Source organism: Mauremys mutica, chromosome 1 (assembly GCF_020497125.1).
Source record: "Mauremys mutica isolate MM-2020 ecotype Southern chromosome 1, ASM2049712v1, whole genome shotgun sequence".
NCBI lineage: Eukaryota > Metazoa > Chordata > Testudines > Geoemydidae > Mauremys > Mauremys mutica.
In genome coordinates, this window is record NC_059072.1 from 335,728,873 (window position 1) to 335,749,247 (window position 20,375).

Sequence of the window (20,375 nt, forward strand, 5' to 3'; positions counted from 1 at the left end):
TCTTCATATTTAGGGAATGAAGGAAACCATTTTTCTAGTCTCCCTGTATGGTTTTTGTCAGGGAGTCTGACCACTTCATCGAGATTCAAGACTAAGGAAACCATTTGCTATGAGACGGTCACTGTCCACAACCAGGGGATGATTTAATGTTATTTGATACAAAACCTTATTCCACGCACTCCTAGGGTTTCTCATACAAAAATCATCCTCGAACTTGCTCTGCTGTCAGATTTCACCTATGAGAAAATTTGAGTCACTGGCCGAGCCATGGCCAGAAGAAATGATTAAAGGGTCTGGGTCTGCTCTCATAATTGTGCCAAATAGCAGTGGAGTAAGTGGGCGTCTGGGGTTCGAATCAGATCTTAGTTACACCAGTGTAAGGGCCAGATTCTGCATACAGTTACACTCAGGTGCACAGAGGCCTGCTCATGCATATGAGAGCTCCAGATTTAGCTCTAAATCCAGAGTAATGCCATTTAAATAATGATTCTTTAAACCCAATAAGCTAAACTCAGTCCTGCTGCAAGTAGTTAGGACTCAGATGTGAGTTCCCCACTTTGAAGGGGCAATTCCTCCCACTTGAATCTTCTGTAAGGAAATGAGGCAATTTCCTGAGAGGACACCTGGGAATCTTCTCCATCTTATGGAGAGAGATTTAACCTTTAGTCCTTCTGACATGGGATAGATTCTGCATACCCTTTGATATGATTTCATTTATCAGGAGATACGATTCACCCACTTCCTGTCACACTCTGCTGTGGTTTGGGCCTGATACACAAAGACATTCGTTTCTTATTTCCATTATTTCCTATGACTGCTGGCAACCTCAAGATGGTGAAAGATGCACATCTCACCCGTAAGTCAATTATTGGACAGTGTCACTGTTTGACTCTAATATTAGTGGATATTTTATACGTTGACTAGTTAACCTTTTCCATTCAGCGATGCCAAGTGCAAAGCCCCGAGGCTGCTTTTTAGCTACTGATTAGTAGATCTGACTTTTATACTCCTACAGAAAACTGATGAGTTATACAGCTTTCAATACTGTTAGATTCAGTTTGATTAAATTCTGTTTCTCTCTGTAGTCTTGGCCCTCCAAAAAGGTGTCTTGCCTTATTCTAAGACATGGACTTGAGCTGGATTTTGAACACCCCAAGATTTTTCAACATTCTGGGATTTTTGTTTGGCTCCATCTCAGCTTTCTAGCCAGGCTTCTCTATAAGGCCCGTACTCCAGGGAAAGCTGTTCTGTGATGTACTGTTGGCAAATAGAGCTGGGTGAAGCTTTCTGTGCTAATCATTTGTTTTGCCCAAAAAATGCAGATTTGAGTTGTTGACTGAAACAATTTGAGTGTGGGTTGCTTTTTTTACGTGGCAAATTATTCCAATTGAATTTTTTAAAATTGAAAATGTCACAAAGGCCTGTTTTGGCATTTCCAATCAATGTTTCAACTTTTTGTTTTGGAAAGATGTTTTGTTTCAGAATTTCACTATTTTATTAAAAAAAATCATTTCTATTTTTTTAACCCAAAATGAAATTTTCAACTTCTTTGTATCCCCCAGGAAAAAAATGGAAATGGGTTGACCCATTTTCTGTTTTTTTACTTTTCAGTTCAGTCACCAAACTGAAAAAAATCAATGATTCACACAGCTCTATCAGCAGCACAAACAGCAGCGAAGAGTTTTGCTTTGCAAACTGTCTTGTTTTAATGATTATTCAGGATCTTTTTGTGTGCTATTCAAGAGAGTAGGAGTTTTGAAATGTCAGTCAAAATGCACTCTGACTAATCATGGGGTTTTTTTCCATCCCAGATTTGCTAACACCAACACTAATGTGCAAGGAATTATTATATATGGATGTTTCCAAAGCTGAAAGAAGAACATCTTTGGAAATCTACTCCTCCCTGACCACATGTGCAATAAACGTAAAAATGCAAATTAAATAAGCACAAGCCAAGCAGGGTAGCTCCTATGTGTCCCAGAGCTCCCCTCCTGGGCTTGGGACCAAAACACCAACTTCTCCTTCCCTCTGTGAGGGAATAACATCCCCTTCTTCTTAAGTTTTTTAGCCTAAATAGATTCAGCTGCATCTGTTTAGCTCACTACTGGTACCTCCTTTGAACACTGGCTGGGCATTAACCCTTGAAAGCCTAGCTCACTGGCTGCTTTGTCAGAGCCTTCTCTTAGATACACTGAGTTGGGGTACAATAGGACTTGGGGTTCACTTTAAGGAACCAAAAGACTGTGTACCCTACTACACAGACAGTGCAGTACACTAGTCCATATGGACAAGATTTACAAAAGTTGGGCTCAGGTGCATAAAACTTGAGCACCTAAACCCCAGTTTTAGAAGCCACAAAATTCCCACTCAAATGCCGCTGAGCCCCATAGGAATTAAACTCACTCTGCTCCTAAATTTCTGCTGTACAAGTTCCCTGGGCACCTGTGTTTCTGTCTCTGGCATGTGCATTGCTGCCTCCCCCTAGTTGTTCAGATGCCTAAGCCCCACAGCAATCCATGAACTGAGGGAAGAGAGACACTCCTCTGCCTGTCTCACCAATGGGGGGCCTGATCCAGTAGGCTTGCTCAGAGGTCACCTTCCAGATCAGGTCCCATTAAAAGTCCAGCAGAGCCAGAAGAGTTGGTGGTGCTAGTAGCGGTGCCCATCCAATAATTCTTAGCTCAGTGCTTCAAGTACTCTCCCTGAGCATTCAAATCCTTTCTCCCCCTCTGCCCTGAGGGAGTAATTGAATCTGGGTCTGCTGCATCCCAGGTGAGTGCTCTAACCACTTCCTAAAAGTTGTAATCTGGGCATCACCATCTCATCCTCCTGGCCATTTTGTGTGAAGTTCAGTGCCTGCCTCACTTGCTCTCATGATTTGGGCACTTAAGCTGCCTGACTCCCGGAGAGCGGTTCCCTGTTGTGGATCACAAGCAGAGATAAGCACCTCGCTGAAGCCCAGATTTAAGTGCCAAACTCTGAGAGGAGTGGGACTTAAGACCCACCCCTCTGATTGGTGTCTCCCATTGGCTAGTTTAGGAGCCTCCCTGCCTAGCATGCTGGTGGTTTTGGTGAATCACATTCTAAGGCACCGGTCTCTCCCCCTGCATTGTTTTAGGAGCCGAGGTGCCTAATTCAGGCTTTGTAGATCGCAATGACTTTCTAGGCACCTAAAGTTAGGCGTTATTATGCTTAATGTCTCAGTGCCTAAGTCCTTTTGTGACTCTGGGCCAAGATGTCTAAAGTTAGGGTCCTAAGTTCATACTTAAACGCCTAAAGCAGCCTGATTTTCAAAAGTGCTGAACATGTAATAGCTCCCATTAACATCAGTGGAAGTTTGCAGATCTGCCATTTAAAAAAACAACCCTGTAGTTGTTCTTGTAAATGGAGCAAATCTGATAGAGAGAGACTGGCTGAAATACATATTGTCTCTCAATGTAATCCAGGGGCGTAGTGCTGCCGGAGGAGTCCAGAGCATCACTCTAGCACCGGAAATCTGGAGTGATGCTCCAACACTTGGCACACTGGCAAAATCAATGAAATTTGGCCACAGCCCAATGTCCCTGCTAAGCCATGCGCATGCTTACTGCGGCAGTAAGTACCATGTGGCTGGGACTCGAGAGTGTGGCCGGAAACTTGTCCTGCTCTGCCTACTGTCTTGCCAGAACTGGGGAAGCCTTGAGCCACCAGGGTAAGGAGTGGGGTGTGGACTTCTGCTGGGAGGGAGCCCGGTCGGCTGGCCCCTGCTCTGTCTGAGGGGCCCTCCTGACAGAACTCATGGCAGCGCCTCTCCATGCTTGGGACCTACACAGCCCCTCCACACAACTCCTTGAACCTCCCTGCTTTTTCCTCTGGTAGACTTGGTCTTTTTCTCTTGACCCCGACCCCCAGAAAGGCTGCTGGGTCCATGGGAGTTTTGCCCTGCCCTTGATCTCTGGCTGCTGTATACACCCCCCTGTCCTGGGCCAGGGTCTTAGTGACCCCCTGAACCTGATCCATCCACTTAGCCCAGTCAGCTCAGCTGGGCATCAGCTTCATAAGGCTCAGGCCAGGAGTGGACCAGCGTTCAGCACATTGGTGGCCATTACACACACTCACAGGGTGTGGTGACCTTTAGCCTCAAATTTCAGCTTGTTCCATAGTGGTCCTTCTTCCAGCAGCTTTTGTCCTCTGAGACCATCATTTTGAAGGCCTGGTCCCAGGCTCCCCACATTTGGCTAGTGTGAGCCAGGGCCTCCCTCCCTTCCTGCTTCTACCCGGATGGTAATTTACACTTCCAGAGAGCTGCCTGCTTCGTTCAGCATTTGAGTCAGGAACAATACTCGGGCCTTGTCTACACTACAGAGTTTTGTCGATGCAAGTCCGCTCACATACAGCCACTGCTGTTATTAAACCGCTGCTGCATGTCCACACTATGCTCTTTGTGTCGGTGAAGCGCAGCCGCAATACCAGCTCTTGCATCAACACACCAGAGAGCAGTACACTATGGGTAGCTATCCCACTGTGCAACTGGCCGCAGGGTGCTTTGGGAAGGGTTTGCAATGCCTCATGGGGCAGGCACAGCGTCGCATAATGCTGGTTTCTCAATCCCATTGTTCCATGGGCATCCTACTAGATTGCCAGCTGCTTTTCAACTGCCCTGGTAACCTGCAACCCAGCCATCTCTGTCGGAAAGCATGGATCCTGCACTGCTCTTTGGTATTGTGATGTGCGTTATGAACACAAGGCTATAAGAGGAGCCCAATGGGGGGCTATTTGGCTGGCGGATGCCTTGAAGGAGCATATTAACACTGAGCCACAGTAAAGCATGTTGCTCTAGTGTGCTGAGCCTGGCATTGTTTGTTTGCACCATGCTATGAACCTTGCAATGATTGCTGGGTGTGCCCCAAAAGTAACACAGTTTAATCACTTCTTGAAGTAGCACTAGGAAATATGACCAAACTGACATTGCTGAACACTAATACATGGGGCCCACAGAAGTGTGGGGAGGGGAGTGTGTTTGACAGGGAATGTGTGTGTGTGTGAGAGAGAGAGTGAGACAGAGTGTGTATTAGGGGAGTGTGTGTTGGGGGAGAGTATATCAGCACGCTCTCTTTAAGTTCAGACAACAGCTGGAAGCAACGAATCCTGAGGCAGAAGCTGGTGCACAGACCGCTGGTGTCCCCGTCTCCCCACCCTAGCTCAGTGGAGACTGGCACACTGGTGGGGGTGTGGGGACACCCTGACATCAGCCCCGGCTCTGCACAGCACAGCAGTCTCTCCCCGCATTCCCCACAGCAGCCGTTGCAGTCCTAGAGCTGGGGAGAGCAGGATTCCGTGTTAATGTTTTGATTCTGTGATTCCCTCCGAGTTCTCCCACAGCCTCCTCTCCCCGCAGACCCAGGAGATCCACCCCCTCCCCTGTAGTCCAAGCAGGAGCGTCTTTGCTGGCAGGAGCCGGCATGCTCAGCTGGGCAGTAGCTGTGCGAGCTCCCCACACTGAGCAGTTTCAGAACTTCCCAGGGCTTTGAGAGGGGAGGGTGCATGCCTGTGTAGCTGGGTGCAGGACAGCGGAGTTCAAAACAGTGAGCAGAGTGGTCACGGTGGGCATTGTAGGATACCTCCTGAAGGCCAGTTATGGCAACGTAACGAATGCAGCATCTACGCTGACACTTTGTGGTTCTAACTTTGCCTCAAAAAGCTCCACGCCGCTCATGGAGATGGTTTATTTTATCGGCAAAGCAGGAGAGTTTTGTCGGCGGGAGGAGCATCGTAATATAACAAAACTGTATAGTATAGACAAGGCCTCAGTCTTTGTGGCCAGGAGCAAAGAGGGGAAGGGAGGAGAAAGGGAAGGAGGAGGGGAAAAGAGAAGGGGAAGAGGAGATGGGGAGGGGAAGGAGAGGAGAGAGGGGATGTAGGAATGAGAGAGGCACAGGACTACAGCTCCCCGACCCCATACTGCAGCTGCTCCATATCCTTGTCCAGGGGCCATTCTAGCCATAGGCAAACAAACTAGGCAGTTGTTCCCTAGGATGACAGGCTGATTTCTGGGAGAAGTGGTACCACAGACTATTCGGTAGAGAGGGGTAAATTGCAGAGCGCTCTAATCTGTAGCACTTTAACTACCCAGTATAGACCCTGGTGAGGCAAACGAAAAGGTGCTGTGCACAGATGATACCTTTAGGGAAAGAAACGCTCAACGGAGGGAGGAAAAAACTGTGTATTTTTATTGGTGCCATCAGAAAATTGATTTCAGTACTTCGCCTGGGGCATGGTTATAAGTCCTTTTACTTAGCACAGTCTAGGAATATGAGCTACGTTTCAAAGAACTTAAGGTAACCGTCAGCCTCTTCAATCCAGCATTTAACAGAATGGAAGATGCTGTGGCTAATTACACATTGATTGGGTAATGAAAATGAATAGATTGGGAAGACAAAGATCTGTCTAAACAGGATGAAAATATAATGATAAGCTAAAATCAAATGAGCATGTCCCCTGCTCTCTCTGTCTTTATACTGATTAACATATAATAAGGGTCAAAGATGGGGCTTTTGGTTTTTTAGTTGGCTGTTTTAATAGTCTTTTTTTTTAGTTGCATGGCAGTATGGATCCTTATGTTTGATTTCTGGGACACAGTGAGCACGTTTTCAAGAGTGGTCTGTGTATTTGTGACAACACTTCTTTGCATTTGGTGCCCAGCCCCATGATTGGTGAATGCAAAGCAAATGCTGTTTGAGCTCAAATTGCACGTTTTTCTGTGAGCAAAATTGTGGGTTCAGATATCAAGATTTGGGGGTTGATTCCCATTGCATAACTCCCCCTTTGCAGTAGTGTAACTCCATTCATTTAGTCCCAGTAGATTTGAAAACTGGAGTAACCAATTTGAAACTGGAGTAACACAGTGGTCACTCACGACCTGGGCTGAGACCCTTTTGAAAATTCAGTCAAAGTAGCATAAATTCACAGTCACATGCCACAGAGGCCCATGAGTAATTGCTGAAGTTAACTAAGGAAAAGTGTTAATTCTCACTATTAACTGTGTGACATTAAGCAGACAGAAAATGTCCCATTGTGCACCTTTGTTCATAATCCTGCTCTAGGAGAGACGTCGGTAATCCTTTATTTTAGAGTAAACCTCCTGATACCATTCCAAATTTGCAGACTTTAAATTTAAAGTCTGAGTAAAGTTTGAGACCAGTCTAAAAATGCTTGGAATCTTAAAGTGTATATTCAAAATATCTTTAAAGTAAGTTCTCTGCTTCAGAGGAAGTCAGGAAAGTTCTCACATCACAGCACAGGAGTAATGTGAGTGTTCTGGAGCCAGAGTTCTGCAAAAGTTGCAAATCCCTCAAGGAAGTACTGTAGAACAGAGACCTGTAAATAATGGATTACAGTAATCCAGCCAGGAAGTGATAATGGCATGTCTAAATATTTTCCTTAATTGATTGCAAATTATGTCCATTATTCTCCTTCCAAAAAGATGTTTGTAGCTGTTGTTAGTCTTCCTTTGCATTGTCTAAATGGTTGAGCAGGCCTGATGTCATTCGTAATGAGAACTTCGGCTCCGATTGTAAAAGGTATTTAGGCACTTAACTCCCACTGAAGATATGGGCCTTCAGCTCTACAAGACAAGTCAAAAGCATCTGGATGGGAGTTTTTTCACAACATTTTAATGCTGTCAGTTAAACCTAATTATGCCAAACTCTGATATTTTGCTGAGCATAGTAGAGAATTAAAGCCTATGGATGAAATCCTGGCCTCATTGAAATCAAGGGGGGAGCTTTGCTATTGGTTTCAATGGGGCCAAGATTTTCATTCAGATTCTCCACTCTGTTTCACCAGTTTTATGCTGGTGTGGCTCCCCTGACTCTCAGCTGGAGGTGGACAGGTCAGACAAATCAATCAGAACAAACCTGTGCCCCCAAACAGTATTAACAATTCTCAAGTAAAAATTCCACCAAACTGGCCTAACTCTCAGCCTTTTACAGCTTGCAAATTCCAAGAAGGATTAAGTCCCTTTTGTCAGTCTTGTGAAGCAAATTGAAACTTAACTGAGGGTTTGTTTGTGTTTTTTTTTTAAATCTAACACTTTATAACAGATGCAGCAGACCAGGAGAGAATAGGGCTTTAGAACAAAAGCACAGCTATGATTCAAAGGAACTTTAGGGGATTCCTCATTTACCTATTATTGCCATTCTCCCAGCATTGTAAGCCTTGTCTGCACACAGAAGCTGCACTTGTTTTTCTTTTTTAAAACCAAATTAGCAAAACCCTTTCAGTTTATGAGTAGCCAGTAGTGGTTTAGCTTGCATCTACGAAACACACGTTTAGTCAAACCAGTGCCACTTTGGGCACGTCAACATAGGAAGTTAAGCCACATTAACTAAAGGGGTGAATTTAAAGTGCATTAAATCCCTGTGTAGATGCTCTCATTCAGAAACAAAGTGACCTCAGTTTGCTTTTGATTTAGAAGTGAATTAAGCTAACTATAGGATTCTGTGCTACCTCTGAGTCTGAGCCGGCCTAAGCCTGAGGGTATGCGTACACTGCTATAAACTCCTGTGGATGGCCCAGGTCAGTTAAGGTGACCAGATGTCCCAATTTTATAGGGAGAGTCCTGATATTCTGGGCTTTTTCTTATATAGGTGCCTATTACCCCCATTCCCTGTCCTGATTTTTCACACTTGCTTTCTGGTCACCCTAGTGTCAGTTGACTCAAGCTGCAAGGCTAGATGGATATTTGTGCTCAGGCTGGAAGGCTCCAGCCTGAGCACAACTATGTATCTGCAGTTTTATAGTCCTGCAGCTCAAGCCCTGTGAGCCCAAATCAGCTGACCCAGGCCAGCAGTGGGTATTTTATTGCAGTGTAGACATACTCTGAGTTACCTCTGAGCCCAAGCCTGCGTAAGCCTGATGAGTCATCTCTGCACCAGAGTGGGATGAGTCACCAGAGGCAGTTACCTGAGGTCTTGAGATAAGCCCCATGCCATTCCTTCAACCAGGGTTCAGCCAATCCACAGGTGAGGACCCATCCAGGTGATCCCAAGCCAAGTATATAGGGTCCTAAGGGAAGCATCTTTCCAATCTGCTCAGTGTCACTACTGGGTTGGGAGCATTCTCATTGCTAGTAGTTTCAACAGACTGCTCCTACTCTGGCCTGTGCCAACCAGGTCCTGCTCTAGCCTGCATCTGCTGCTGCCTCAGTCAGCTGCCTGGCAATTCTGACAGGTTCATGGGGTGGAGGGGGTTAGTGCAGTTTAACTAATATACTTTAAATTCACACCTTTTGTTAATTTGGTTTAACTTCCTATGTAGACCACCCCGAATTGCACTGGTTCAGCTAAAGGTGTGTTAGAGAAGAGTCTAGCCCAAGGTATGTATAGCTCCCTTCTAAAATTCCTTGGGGTGTTTAGTTTTGGTGGCTTTTTTAGTTTTCATTGTGATACTGCTGCTGTGGATGAAGCTTATCAATATGAGTCTTATTACATAAGAGCTGCCATAACAGTTCAGAATAATGGTCCATTTAGTCCTGTGTCCTGTCAATGACATTGACCATTACCAGGTATTTTGGAGGAAAGTAAAGAAACTCCTATAATAGACAAATATGGAATAACTTACCAATAGAAACATCAGACTGGGTACATGATATGCCTGAATGTGCTCGTATTACCATGTTGCAGCAGAGAATTTAGATGGCTAAAAGAAGGATTATTCTAGACCCTACACAGAGTTGTAAACAAAATACAGGATCAAGAGAGCAAAAATCTGATTCCTCTCCCATTTACACTATATTAAAGTAAAAATGAATTCTACTGAAATCCATGACGTTACAATGGGTATGAAACTGGTACAATGAGAGGAGAATCAGGGCTGTGATCTCTAGCCTGTTTGTACCACATAATAATGAAACTTGTTTGTAGAATAGAGATGAAAAGTGATGCTCAGCTTCCTGGCTTAATTTCTTTGCCCTCTTGAGGGATGGAAATGTTGTAGGTACACAGTGGTTTTTGTTTACACAGTATTCTTTGTTTCCAAATGATCAGCACAGAAATGGGCATATTTCTCAGATCTCCTTTTGTTTAAAAACTTTTAGGTCTTGCTCCCACATATCCTATTTAATTCTGTTAAGGTTGTTATACCATGCCTATCACTGTAGTAATCTGAGAGCCTTCCAGAGGTGCATTAAGCAATGTAACTAGCCTATGTCACATGTGATTCTACCTTATTCTGTTATTCTCCCTAGCAGATAAATGGTATATTTTTTATTAATTTTTTTGGGGGTAATTTTTTTTAACACTTCATTTTTACGTTATGTCTGCTACGCCCTGTTCTTATTATTGAAGTTGAGGTCACTGAAGTGCAATAGCTCTGGGAATGGACAGTGGCAAGGTTTTTGGTGGCTCTGTGGAGTTCTTTCCACAGTCTTGGACCAGCCCCACAGAGAACTCTGTCTCCTGTACAGATGAGCTTTCCCCTTGCTGTGGACATTGTGCATTGTGCCTGTTGACCCCAGTCCTCAGGCTGGAGACTGGGATGATCTTTTAGGTATTCTTGTTTCAGGACATTGAACTCCTTGATGAGAAGGGCTGAGATTGAATTTTACTGTATACCAGGGGTTCCCAGACTGTGGTATGTGTACATAAACTTGATATTCCATCCACTCAATTCATAACAATTGTTATGAAGGTGGGATGTGAACCAGTGAAGGTTGGGAACCATAGCTACATCCTATAATAGAAGTTTTCAGAATGTATCCTTCTGTCTTTAGACTGGCATGGAGGTCCTGATTCTCATTGTCACTTAGCCCCCTTAACCTTTTTCTGGCAATGTTAAGGGGTCTGAAAGCAGGTGTAAATTTATCCACCCCTTAAAGCGATTGAACCTTAAAGTGGATGTAAATCTACTGCTACAGTGGTTGTGATGGGAGGTACCAGGCCCTTTGAGGCCCCCTGCTGGAGGCCTTGTGGTCTACCACACCTTGCCCCAGGAGAAGAGCAGTGAAGGTGGGTCCTTCAGCCTTGCCTAGAAAGGCTGCAGGGAAGCAGCCAATCAGAGTGCAGCAGGCTCAGATAAAAGGAGCTGCAAGGCCTGAGCAGGTTAGTTACTGTCTGGGACCAGAAGGGTGAGAAAGGACTGGAAGATGGAGAAACTCTCCAGGTGAGGCAGCATGGGCGAGACCCTGCTCAAGCAGGGAACAGAAAGAGAGAATCCAATGACCTGTGGGACTGAGTGGGAATCAGCCCAGGGAATGCAGCAGGAAGAACCATTAAAGGAAGCAGTATGTGGCTGCTGTTTATCGGGTCCCTGGGTTGGGACCCTGAGTCACAAGTGGGCCTGGGTTCCCCCACTGGTCAACAGGGAAAGGGCCTAAGCCCCAAGGAGAGGATCAGACTCTTTACTAAAAGCCCAAGAAAGGGGCTGGGGTTTAAACAGGCCCAGAGATGGGGGCTCAAGACCCTGGAGAAGGCCAGCCATTTACTGAACCTTTGTTACCCTGGAAGGGGACTAACCTCAAGGGATGACCTGGCTGGAGAGCTGGGACACCAAAGAACAGGTGAAGACAGAGTCTTGAGGGAGAAAGTCCTTGAGGCAGTACTCTGTAACAGGGCAGGGATGGACTTAAAGCTAGTCCAGAAGGGGCTGAGAACTGAGTCCAGAGACAGGGCTAAAGACACCGACAGGGGCACAGCGATAGGCCCTTTGTTACCTCAGAAGGGGTTCAGTCACTCATTGTTGACTGTGTGGCTTGGGCAGAGGGCTGAGCCTCTGAAGACCTGCCTGACTAGGTCAACACCCTACAGGGGGCGCTAGGAAAAAACGAAAGTTGCAGCACCACACCTAGCTGATAGGAGGAACTCTTGAGGTGAGTGTACTTCCTCACAGTGGTGTAAAGGGGTCTTAGTGTAAATGAGATTCAGGCCCTTCATCTCCATAATGACTTGTATTAGTGTATAAACCAAATCTGTACAGGAAAGAAAGGGAGACCTAAGTACTAAGGAGGAGCACAACACATTTTCCATATAAAAAACACAGGATATTTTCAGGAAAAGGTCAGTGTTTGAATGGACGCTGCTAGGCAGGCATTCAGAGAAACCTTTACAACAGTGCTTATGTCAACACCTTTCAGAATGCAAATCTGCTCTGTGAGAAGAGTCACAGTAAAAGTTACACATGAAACCTATAACTGAGACTATAGTGGGAGCACTGACTCAAGCCATTTTAGGAAAAGAGCTCTGCAGTTAACTCTTTGTACAGGACCAAACTAAATGGTTGACCTAGGCTATCCTTGACAATGCCAAGCAAAGGAGCTTTATTTTTCATGTGTATCTGCACAGATTTATTTCAAATAACATCTTGTACTGAAAAACAATTGTCTTGGTACTTTAGGTGCTCTATTTGTGGAGAAGTTCTGCAGCTAAAATGTTGTGGGGAAAGCATTCCTCCCACCTTTACAGAGAAAGCAAAGCTCTTAGGGAAAAATCTTGGATCTATACTCTGGTTTTCTTCTCCAGAGTGTGGTTGTTACTGCATATTTTTTTTCACTTGGACCTCATGCAGAACTCCCATTAAGATCAGCAGTGAGGATCAAAGAGCAGAATTTTGCCCTAAGGGAACAACAAGGCAGACCTCCTGTGGGTAATCTAACACCTGCAAATTCCCTTAGCTGGCAAGGAAAGGCTGTGTCTATTTTTTGTTGTTGTTGCCAAAATTGAGTTCAGATAGTGGTATTTTTTGTCTTGTGTTTCTCAGATATGATGTTTTCTTTTTTCTCAGTCAAGGCCTTTTTTTTGCATTTAATTTAACTAAGGCGTGGTCAACACTAAAAAATTAGATTGACCTAGCTGTGTTGCTCAGGGTGATGAAAAATTTCACAGCCTGTGCAATGTTGTTAGCTTGAGCTAACCCCCAGCGTAGACACAGTCAACCTAGCTGAAGCCTGTCGGACAACTGGATTAACTACTTTGACAGAAAAAACTCTCAGACAGTGCCGGAAGCATCTATGCTCCGATGCTACAGTGGCACAGCTGCAGCCACTGTAGCGGCTGTAGTGTAGACATACCCTAAGTTATCCAAAATACAATGGGCCATATTCTTACCTGGTGTCCGTTTGCCATAATTCCATTCAATTGATCTGGCTCTTTATATTTAATAAAGGTATTTAAATACCCTTTTGATGAACAAACTAGATAGAGTGGTCCAGATTTACCACTTTATTACTCCAGTTCTATGCCAATGCAATTCTACTGAATTCAGTGGAGTTATACTAATTTTACGGCAGCATAACAGCTGTGAATCAAGCTCCTTGTATGGTGTCAAATCATTTCTGATGCATACAGATCTTGGTTTGCGCTAAAGTAGCACACTTTGGGCCAGATCCTCAGGTGATGTAAATCAACTTTACACCAGCTATGGATCTGGTCTTCTATTTCAACATTTTAGCCTTTATATTTTAATATTTTAACTATTGTTTTCTTTGTAAGTCTTGTGGCTTGGGATATCTCCCATCACTGCAGTATCAAAATGCTCCTACACTATCATGTATTAGCTTCTAATGGCTGAGCTAAAAGCCTGCTTAGTCTAAAGAACAAGGTATTGGCTTGCCATTACGAGTGGCTGAAATTCTTTCCTTTTAATTTTTTTAACAAAATACTTTTTAAAAATGTTTTTTAAAAATGAAAAAAATTAGGAAATTTTAACTGTCTTGTTTCTTCCAATGAGAGCTGAAAGCTTAAACACTGAAATTGAAAATTTTGGTTTCCTTTTTTTCCTGTTGGATTAAAAAAAAATACTTCAAACCCCTCTTTTGTTTTTTCCATTGTGTTCCTGCGAAAAGAGGAAGGGAGTGGGGGGAATCCTGAAAACCAATCTGAAAAGCAAAACTTTTTTTTCAGCTTTCCAGAAACCAGAAAACTTTGTAAGTTTTGACTCTTTGTTTAACTACAAAGCTTCTTAAAACATTGCTTTACAAAATATAAAATGTTTTCATATTCTTTACAAATTTTCATAATTATCTTTTTTTAACTAAATCTACTTTATATATTCAAAAGTAATAAATTCCTTAAAGTTTAAATAAAACTTCATAATCACATTTTCTAATTTGTTATAATTAAATAATTACTTTTATTACATTAGAAGAAAGGCAATAGAGCTTTTTATATCTTTGCATTTATAGATGCTGTACCACTAGGGCTAAATTTGTGCCAGCAGGTATCACTGTCAGTGACATGGTGGGGCATGATACGTAAAAGCACAGGAGCTGATAAGTATGGAGGGTCATCGTTTTGCAGGAACTTGAAGGCAAGGACAAGAATCTTGAACTCTGGAGTTATTGCTTCTGAGGGTTCTATTGAAATAGAAAACAGGAAGATGCTGCTGATCACAAAATAATCTCATAATTTTTGTGCTTTTTTAACTAGCCAACTGCCAGCAATAAGAAATATTTTGCTAATGTTACTGGCCAGTTAGCTACCGGTATTCAGAGCAGGGACCCCATTTCACTTACTAGAATAGTACAAGTAGTATTCAGATTAGGCTAGGCTAAGCAATGTGTTGTAAGAGTCCTGATGCGTATGTTAGCACTGAACATACTGCTTGAAACATCATCTAAAAAACATCCTACCACACACTCCTTATCTCTACCCGTCAGAAGAGATAATAGCTGTATTGACTCTTGAGCATTTGTATCATTTCACCATGAAAAAGGATTCTTGGTATGGAAATTTTTCACAGCAGTAAGGCACTTCCTGATTTCAGTTTAAAGAATGTAAGCACTCATTAATGCATTACAGTAGTAAAGTGCATAGTGACTTTCATCTGAGATACTAAAAGCACTTGAAATGATAATGCTCAGCTGTTATATACGCCTTTTCATCAGTAGATCTCAAAGCATTTTACAAAGGAGGTCATAATCGTTATCCCATTTTACAGATGGGGAAACTGAGGGACAGAGAGGAGAAGTGACTTGTCCAAGGTCACTCATCAGGCTAGTGTTTGGGCCTGATATGTAAAGATCTCAGTTAAAGTTCTTTGCAGTATATGCGGGAAAGGCGACAGTATCACAATTTATATTAAAAATGAGATTGAAATCATTTGTGGGATTTATTATGATTAATCAGGACCCCATTGGGTTGGTGCAGTACAAAAACAGAGGTAATCAGTGTCTCCCACAGAACACCAGTACTAGTTCCAGTTCCACTCTATCTATTAACTTTGCCTCTATGATGAGTAATGGAGAGATTTTTTGGCAACAGTCTCTGGCTATAATACTGCAGCAAGACAAATATCTTAGCTCGCTTCTCTTTTACATTCAGAAATCTGACAAGTCATACAGGTTTCACTCATGCCAGCCTTTGTGTCTGAGGGGAACCGTACCTGCACAGCCATTGACTGTGCTTTTTGGCACTAACATTTCATTACTTAGTGCCCTTGTTTGCTTGCAAACACTCTGATAATGCAACAATACTCTACTCTCTCTAGTAAGGGTGAATTTCAAAAGAAGTGGAGTTTGGAATCCATTCAGATGATTGCCAACTTCAGCTGCTTACTGGAGTAGTCCCTAGAGTCTGCAGAGTTGGTTTGAAAATCTCCTGAGAACCAATTTTCTCATCAGATTTCTGGCCACTTCTGTTTCTAGTACCAGCTGGAAAGTCTATGAGAACATCTTACATAGGGTATTTTGCCACTTTCGATTCCAGACCACGTGGGGGAAAAATATGACTTCAGAAATGGTTTGGTGTAAACCGATTCTCAGGGTATGTCTACACTGACATTAAAACCCTGTGGCTGGCCTATGCCAGCTGAATCTGGCTTGGGCTAAGGGGCTGTTTAATTGCAGTGGAGATGTTTGGGCTCAGACTGGAGCCTGGGCTCTAAGACCCTGCGAGGTGAGAGGGTCCCAGAGCTTGGGCTGCAGCCTAAGCCTGAATGTCTACAGTGCTGTTAAACAGGCCCTTAGCCTGAACCCAAGTCAGCTGGCACAGGTCTGACCGCAGGTGTCTAATGACATGTAGACGTAGCCTAATAGTAGGGGAAGATTCAGGGTCTCATTTGACTTGAAGTGGTTCACCCAACACTGTCTGGAAGGTAATTTGGGACTTACACAAATAAGAGATTGGGACATACGGGGAGCTGCCTAGTTCACTAGGTCATCTAGCTCATCTTCCTGCCGGTACAGAATTGTTCCCTACAGTTCATTTTCTAGTATTGTGTCCAGTCCACTTTAAATAACTCAAGCAAAACGGCTTCTGCCACTTCCCGGAGGAGACTTCTGCACAGCCTAATACACTTCACACTTAAAAAGTTTTTGATATTCAGCCTACATTTGAATTTTCTTAGTTTTAGGCTGTTGCTCCTAGTTACACACCCTCTACTATACTAAATAATTAACTCGCCCTGCTCTGTGTTCATATCAAGTGTCCTCTCACTTAGCCCACTTATACATAGTTACAACTTTGAATCCTTCCTCATAAATCAACCCTGATCACTTTTGTTGTGTTTTCTGAGTGCCCTCCAATTTGTGAATATTTTCTGGTATTTACATACCCAGCACTATGTGTAATTCCAGGTGGTCACATCAGAGATCTAGAAGCACCTCAAAACCAAGAGTTTAGCTTTGGGTATAATTGGAGAGTTGAGTGACAAACTATGCCCTTTAACACTTTCAAATAATTAGATATATTTTTTTAAGGTCAACTCTGAATTTTCAGGCTAATGTTTTGTGTATTTGGACATCATGACAGTATTGTCACATGGATTTCCCCCCCTCCCCTTAAAGTATTATTCTATTTTGAACGCTAGCTCTTTTAAAAGACTTTCATGTTGGGCCCTGTTTCTTGTGTCTCAGTTATTCACAGATCAAATTTGATCACTTTGCAGATAAAGATAGTCTTTCGCCCGGCATGTCAGCTCTGCAAACTTAATCTGCGAATCTGAAAATTGAGCAGGGTTCTTTCCTGCTCATACATCATCACTAGTAATCTTGACCTTAATGAGATGTATTACTGGTGTAGTTAATGTCAATTTGAGATGTAGTGTAAAAATTCAAAAGCACCTAGTCTCATTTTCAAAAGTGACTTGGTATATTTAAAAGCTAAGTCCTATTGACTTTCATTGCTCCTAAGTGACTGAGACACTTTTGAGAATGGAATGTGTGCTTATACAGGTAGTGCTTATAAAAATGTCTGGGAAACTGAGCAAATGTGATCTGGAAATCACTGAGAGGTAATAACATGGAACCCCAAAATGTTATTTTAAATAGAATTACACTTTAAGTAATTGATAGATAATTTGTGCCACGCTGCAGCTGGTGTACATCAGCATTCAGTGGAGTTCACTGAAGCAATACTGACTCACACCTGCTGAGAGTTTGGCCATTTAACCCTGGACTGCATTTTACCTTGAGTTTTGCCTAGGAATATTGTTAAATGTCCTGAAATTGAAGAGAAGAGCAATCACTGCCTCAGTGCTTTATTCTACGTCAGCTAATGGACTTTGTTCGGCAATGGAAAGCCAATTCGAAAGCACTTTCTGTGCATCAGTCTCTTTGGGTACGTCTACACTACGGGATTATTCCGAATTTACATAAACCGGTTTAACAAAACAGATTGTATAAAATCGAGTGTGCGTGGCCACACTAAACACATTAAATCGGTGGTGTGCGTCCACGGTCCGAGGCTAGCGTCGATTTCTGGAGCATTGCACTGTGGGTAGCTATTCCGTAGCTATCCCATAGTTCCCGCAGCCTCCCCCGCCCCTTGGAATTTCCGGGTTGAGATCCCAGTGCCTGATGCGGCAACAATCATTGTCGCGGGTGGTTCTGGGTAAATGTCGTCAGTCACTCCTTCCGCTGGGAAAGCAACGGCAGACAAGCATTTCATGCCTTTTTTCCCTGGATTGCCCTGGAAGATGCCATAGCATGGCAATCATGGAGCCTGTTTCGCCTTTTGTGACTGTCACCGTATGTGTACTAGATGCCGCTCACAGAGGCGATTCAGCAGCGCTACACAGCAGCATGCTTTTGCTTTTGCATGATAGCAGAGATGGTTATCAGCCATATTGTACCATCTACCATACCATAAATTGGTAATAAGATGATCGTGGCTACCAGTCCTTTTGCACTGTGCCATTTGCTGCTGTCATAAGTGCCCCTGGCTGCTCTTAGCCAGGGGCGCAAAAGCCAAAATTGGGAATGTAGAAGCAGCAAAGAATCCTGTGGCACCTTATAGACGCAGCATAAATTGGGAATGACTCCCTGAGTCAATCCCTCCTTTTTGGTATCTAAAAATAGAATCAGTCCTGCCTAGAATATGGGCAAGTGTACTAGAGAACCACTGTATCAGAGAACCAGAGAGCACAGCTGCTCTGTGTCAGATCCTGCAGAAATTATGAGCTGTATTCTATTCACAGGGGGTGCTCCTGCAACAACCCCACCTGTTGATTCCGTTCTTCCCTCAGCCTTCCTGGGCTACCGTAGCATTGTCCCCCCACTTGTGTGATGAAGTAATAAAGAATGCAGGAATAAGACACAGTGACTTGTTAGTGAGATATGAGTGGAAGGCAGCCTCCAGCTGCTATGATAGTCCAGACAGGACAGTAAGGAGTGTGTAGGAGAGGAGCCCAGCATCCCTCTGCTAGTTCAGGGGCAATTGAATCTTTTCTTTACACATGAAGGGTGGGGGCTGATGGAGCTCAGCCCCCTGTTGCTATGATGACGATGATTATCAGCCATATTGTACCATCTACCAGGAAAAATTAGGGCCAGGCGCCCTTGATCGACCTAACAGATGCTAGTCAGCATGGTTACCAGTCCTTTTGCACTGCCCCATGTGCCAATAGGCTGATGATGAGGACGGGTACCAGTCGTTTTGTACCATCAGCCATCCATAGCGTGGGGGGAGCAAGGATGTTGGTGTTGAGTGCTGCACCATCGCGTCTATCTGCAGCATTCAGTAAAGATAGGGTGACATGTAAAAGAGTCAAGAGAGGATTGTTTTCCCTTTCACTTCTGGGGGTGGGTGGGGGTGTGCGTAAATTGCCTAGCTATGCCCTGACCCACCGCGGACACTGTTTTTGACCCTAGAAGCATTTGGAGCTCAGCCAAGAATGCAAATGCTTTTCAGAGACTGCAGGAACTGTGGGATAGCTTGAGTCCTCCAGTCCATGAGCATCCATTTGATTCTTTGGCTTTCCGTTACGCTTGTCACGCAGCAGTGCGCTGAGCCCCTGCTATGGCGTCTGTCTGGAGATTTAAAAAAAATGATTTTGAATTTCGTCTTCTGTAACGGAGCGCTGATAGAACAGATTTGCCTGCCCTTACAGCGATCACGTCCGCATCGTCCATGCGGGAACTCTTTCTTTATTTTGATTTTTAACTGCATCGCCACACGTGCTGATCGGAGCTCCATGCTGGGCAAACAGGAAATATTCAAAACTTCGCGGGGCTTTTCCTGTCTACCTGGCCACTGCATCCGAGTTCAGATTGCTGTCCAGAGCGGTCAGTGGTGCACTGTGGGATACCGCCCGGAGGCCAATACCGTCGATCAGCGGCCACACTAACCCTAATCCGATATGGTAATACCGATACTAGCGCTACTCCTCTCGTTAGGGAGGAGTACAGAAACCGGTTTAAAGAGCCATTAAAATCGATATAAGGTGCCTCCTAGTGTGGCGTTAAATCGGTTTTAGGCTCCTAAAACCGATTTAAACGCCTAGTGTAGACCAGGCTTTTGACTGCTGTTCTTTATGCTTACGTTCTCTCATCAGAGAGTGTTGCGCGCACACAGCTGCTGACTGGTTGAAGCTGAGATAGAAACAGACATCTACTGTAAGTGAAAGCATTTTAAAAACAGCACTTATCACAACGGGCCAAATTCATCTCCAGTGTCACATCACTGATTACTGTGGAGTTATGACAGATGCATTGGCTTTATGTGTAGCTGTGATGGTGTGAGAATAACAGCGGAACTCAAACTCTGTTCTCCCAGAAAACTAGAGCTCTTTGGGGCACGGATCATCTCTGTGTTTGTACTGTACCTTGCACAGTGGTGTCCTGATCCATGACTAGGGTGCTACAGTAATACTACTAATAAACTCAAGTCCGACAGTAACCTGACCCTACCTAGAAAGGAGCATGGAGAATCATATTGTTTTAAATGGGTTTTAGTTACATGCTAACTTCTTCATCAGTTAACGCACCGGGATGGAAAGTTGTAGGAGCCAAGGGAAAACAGTTAGGAGCTTAGAGAAGGCAGCTGCTCAGTATTTTTTTAGGCCAACTAAGCAAATCCTTGAAGATATGGTTGAAAACAAGAGACCTAACTAACACCCCATTTACCTACTCCTTACTCTGATCTTACGCTTGTGTAGAGAGACTGTGTTCTAAGGGTTTATAAAGT

General features: G+C 43.9%; 1 protein-coding gene across 5 annotated transcripts in view; it reads left to right on the forward strand.

Moving 5' to 3' along the window:
• Nucleotides 1–20,375, forward strand: part of MAML2 (mastermind like transcriptional coactivator 2) — a 282,219-nt gene that overhangs the window by 138,132 nt on the left and 123,712 nt on the right. The window contains exons 1-2 of one of the 5 annotated variants that reach the window (XM_045019518.1): nucleotides 11,799–11,845; nucleotides 19,744–19,804. The exons of 2 other annotated variants lie outside the window; for them this stretch is intronic. The gene's annotated coding sequence lies outside the window, so the exon portion shown is untranslated. Of the gene's footprint in view, nucleotides 1–11,111; nucleotides 11,140–11,740; nucleotides 11,846–19,743; nucleotides 19,805–20,375 lie in introns of those variants that run through there. 2 more of the 5 variants (XM_045019526.1, XM_045019507.1) reach the window with 2 other exon arrangements.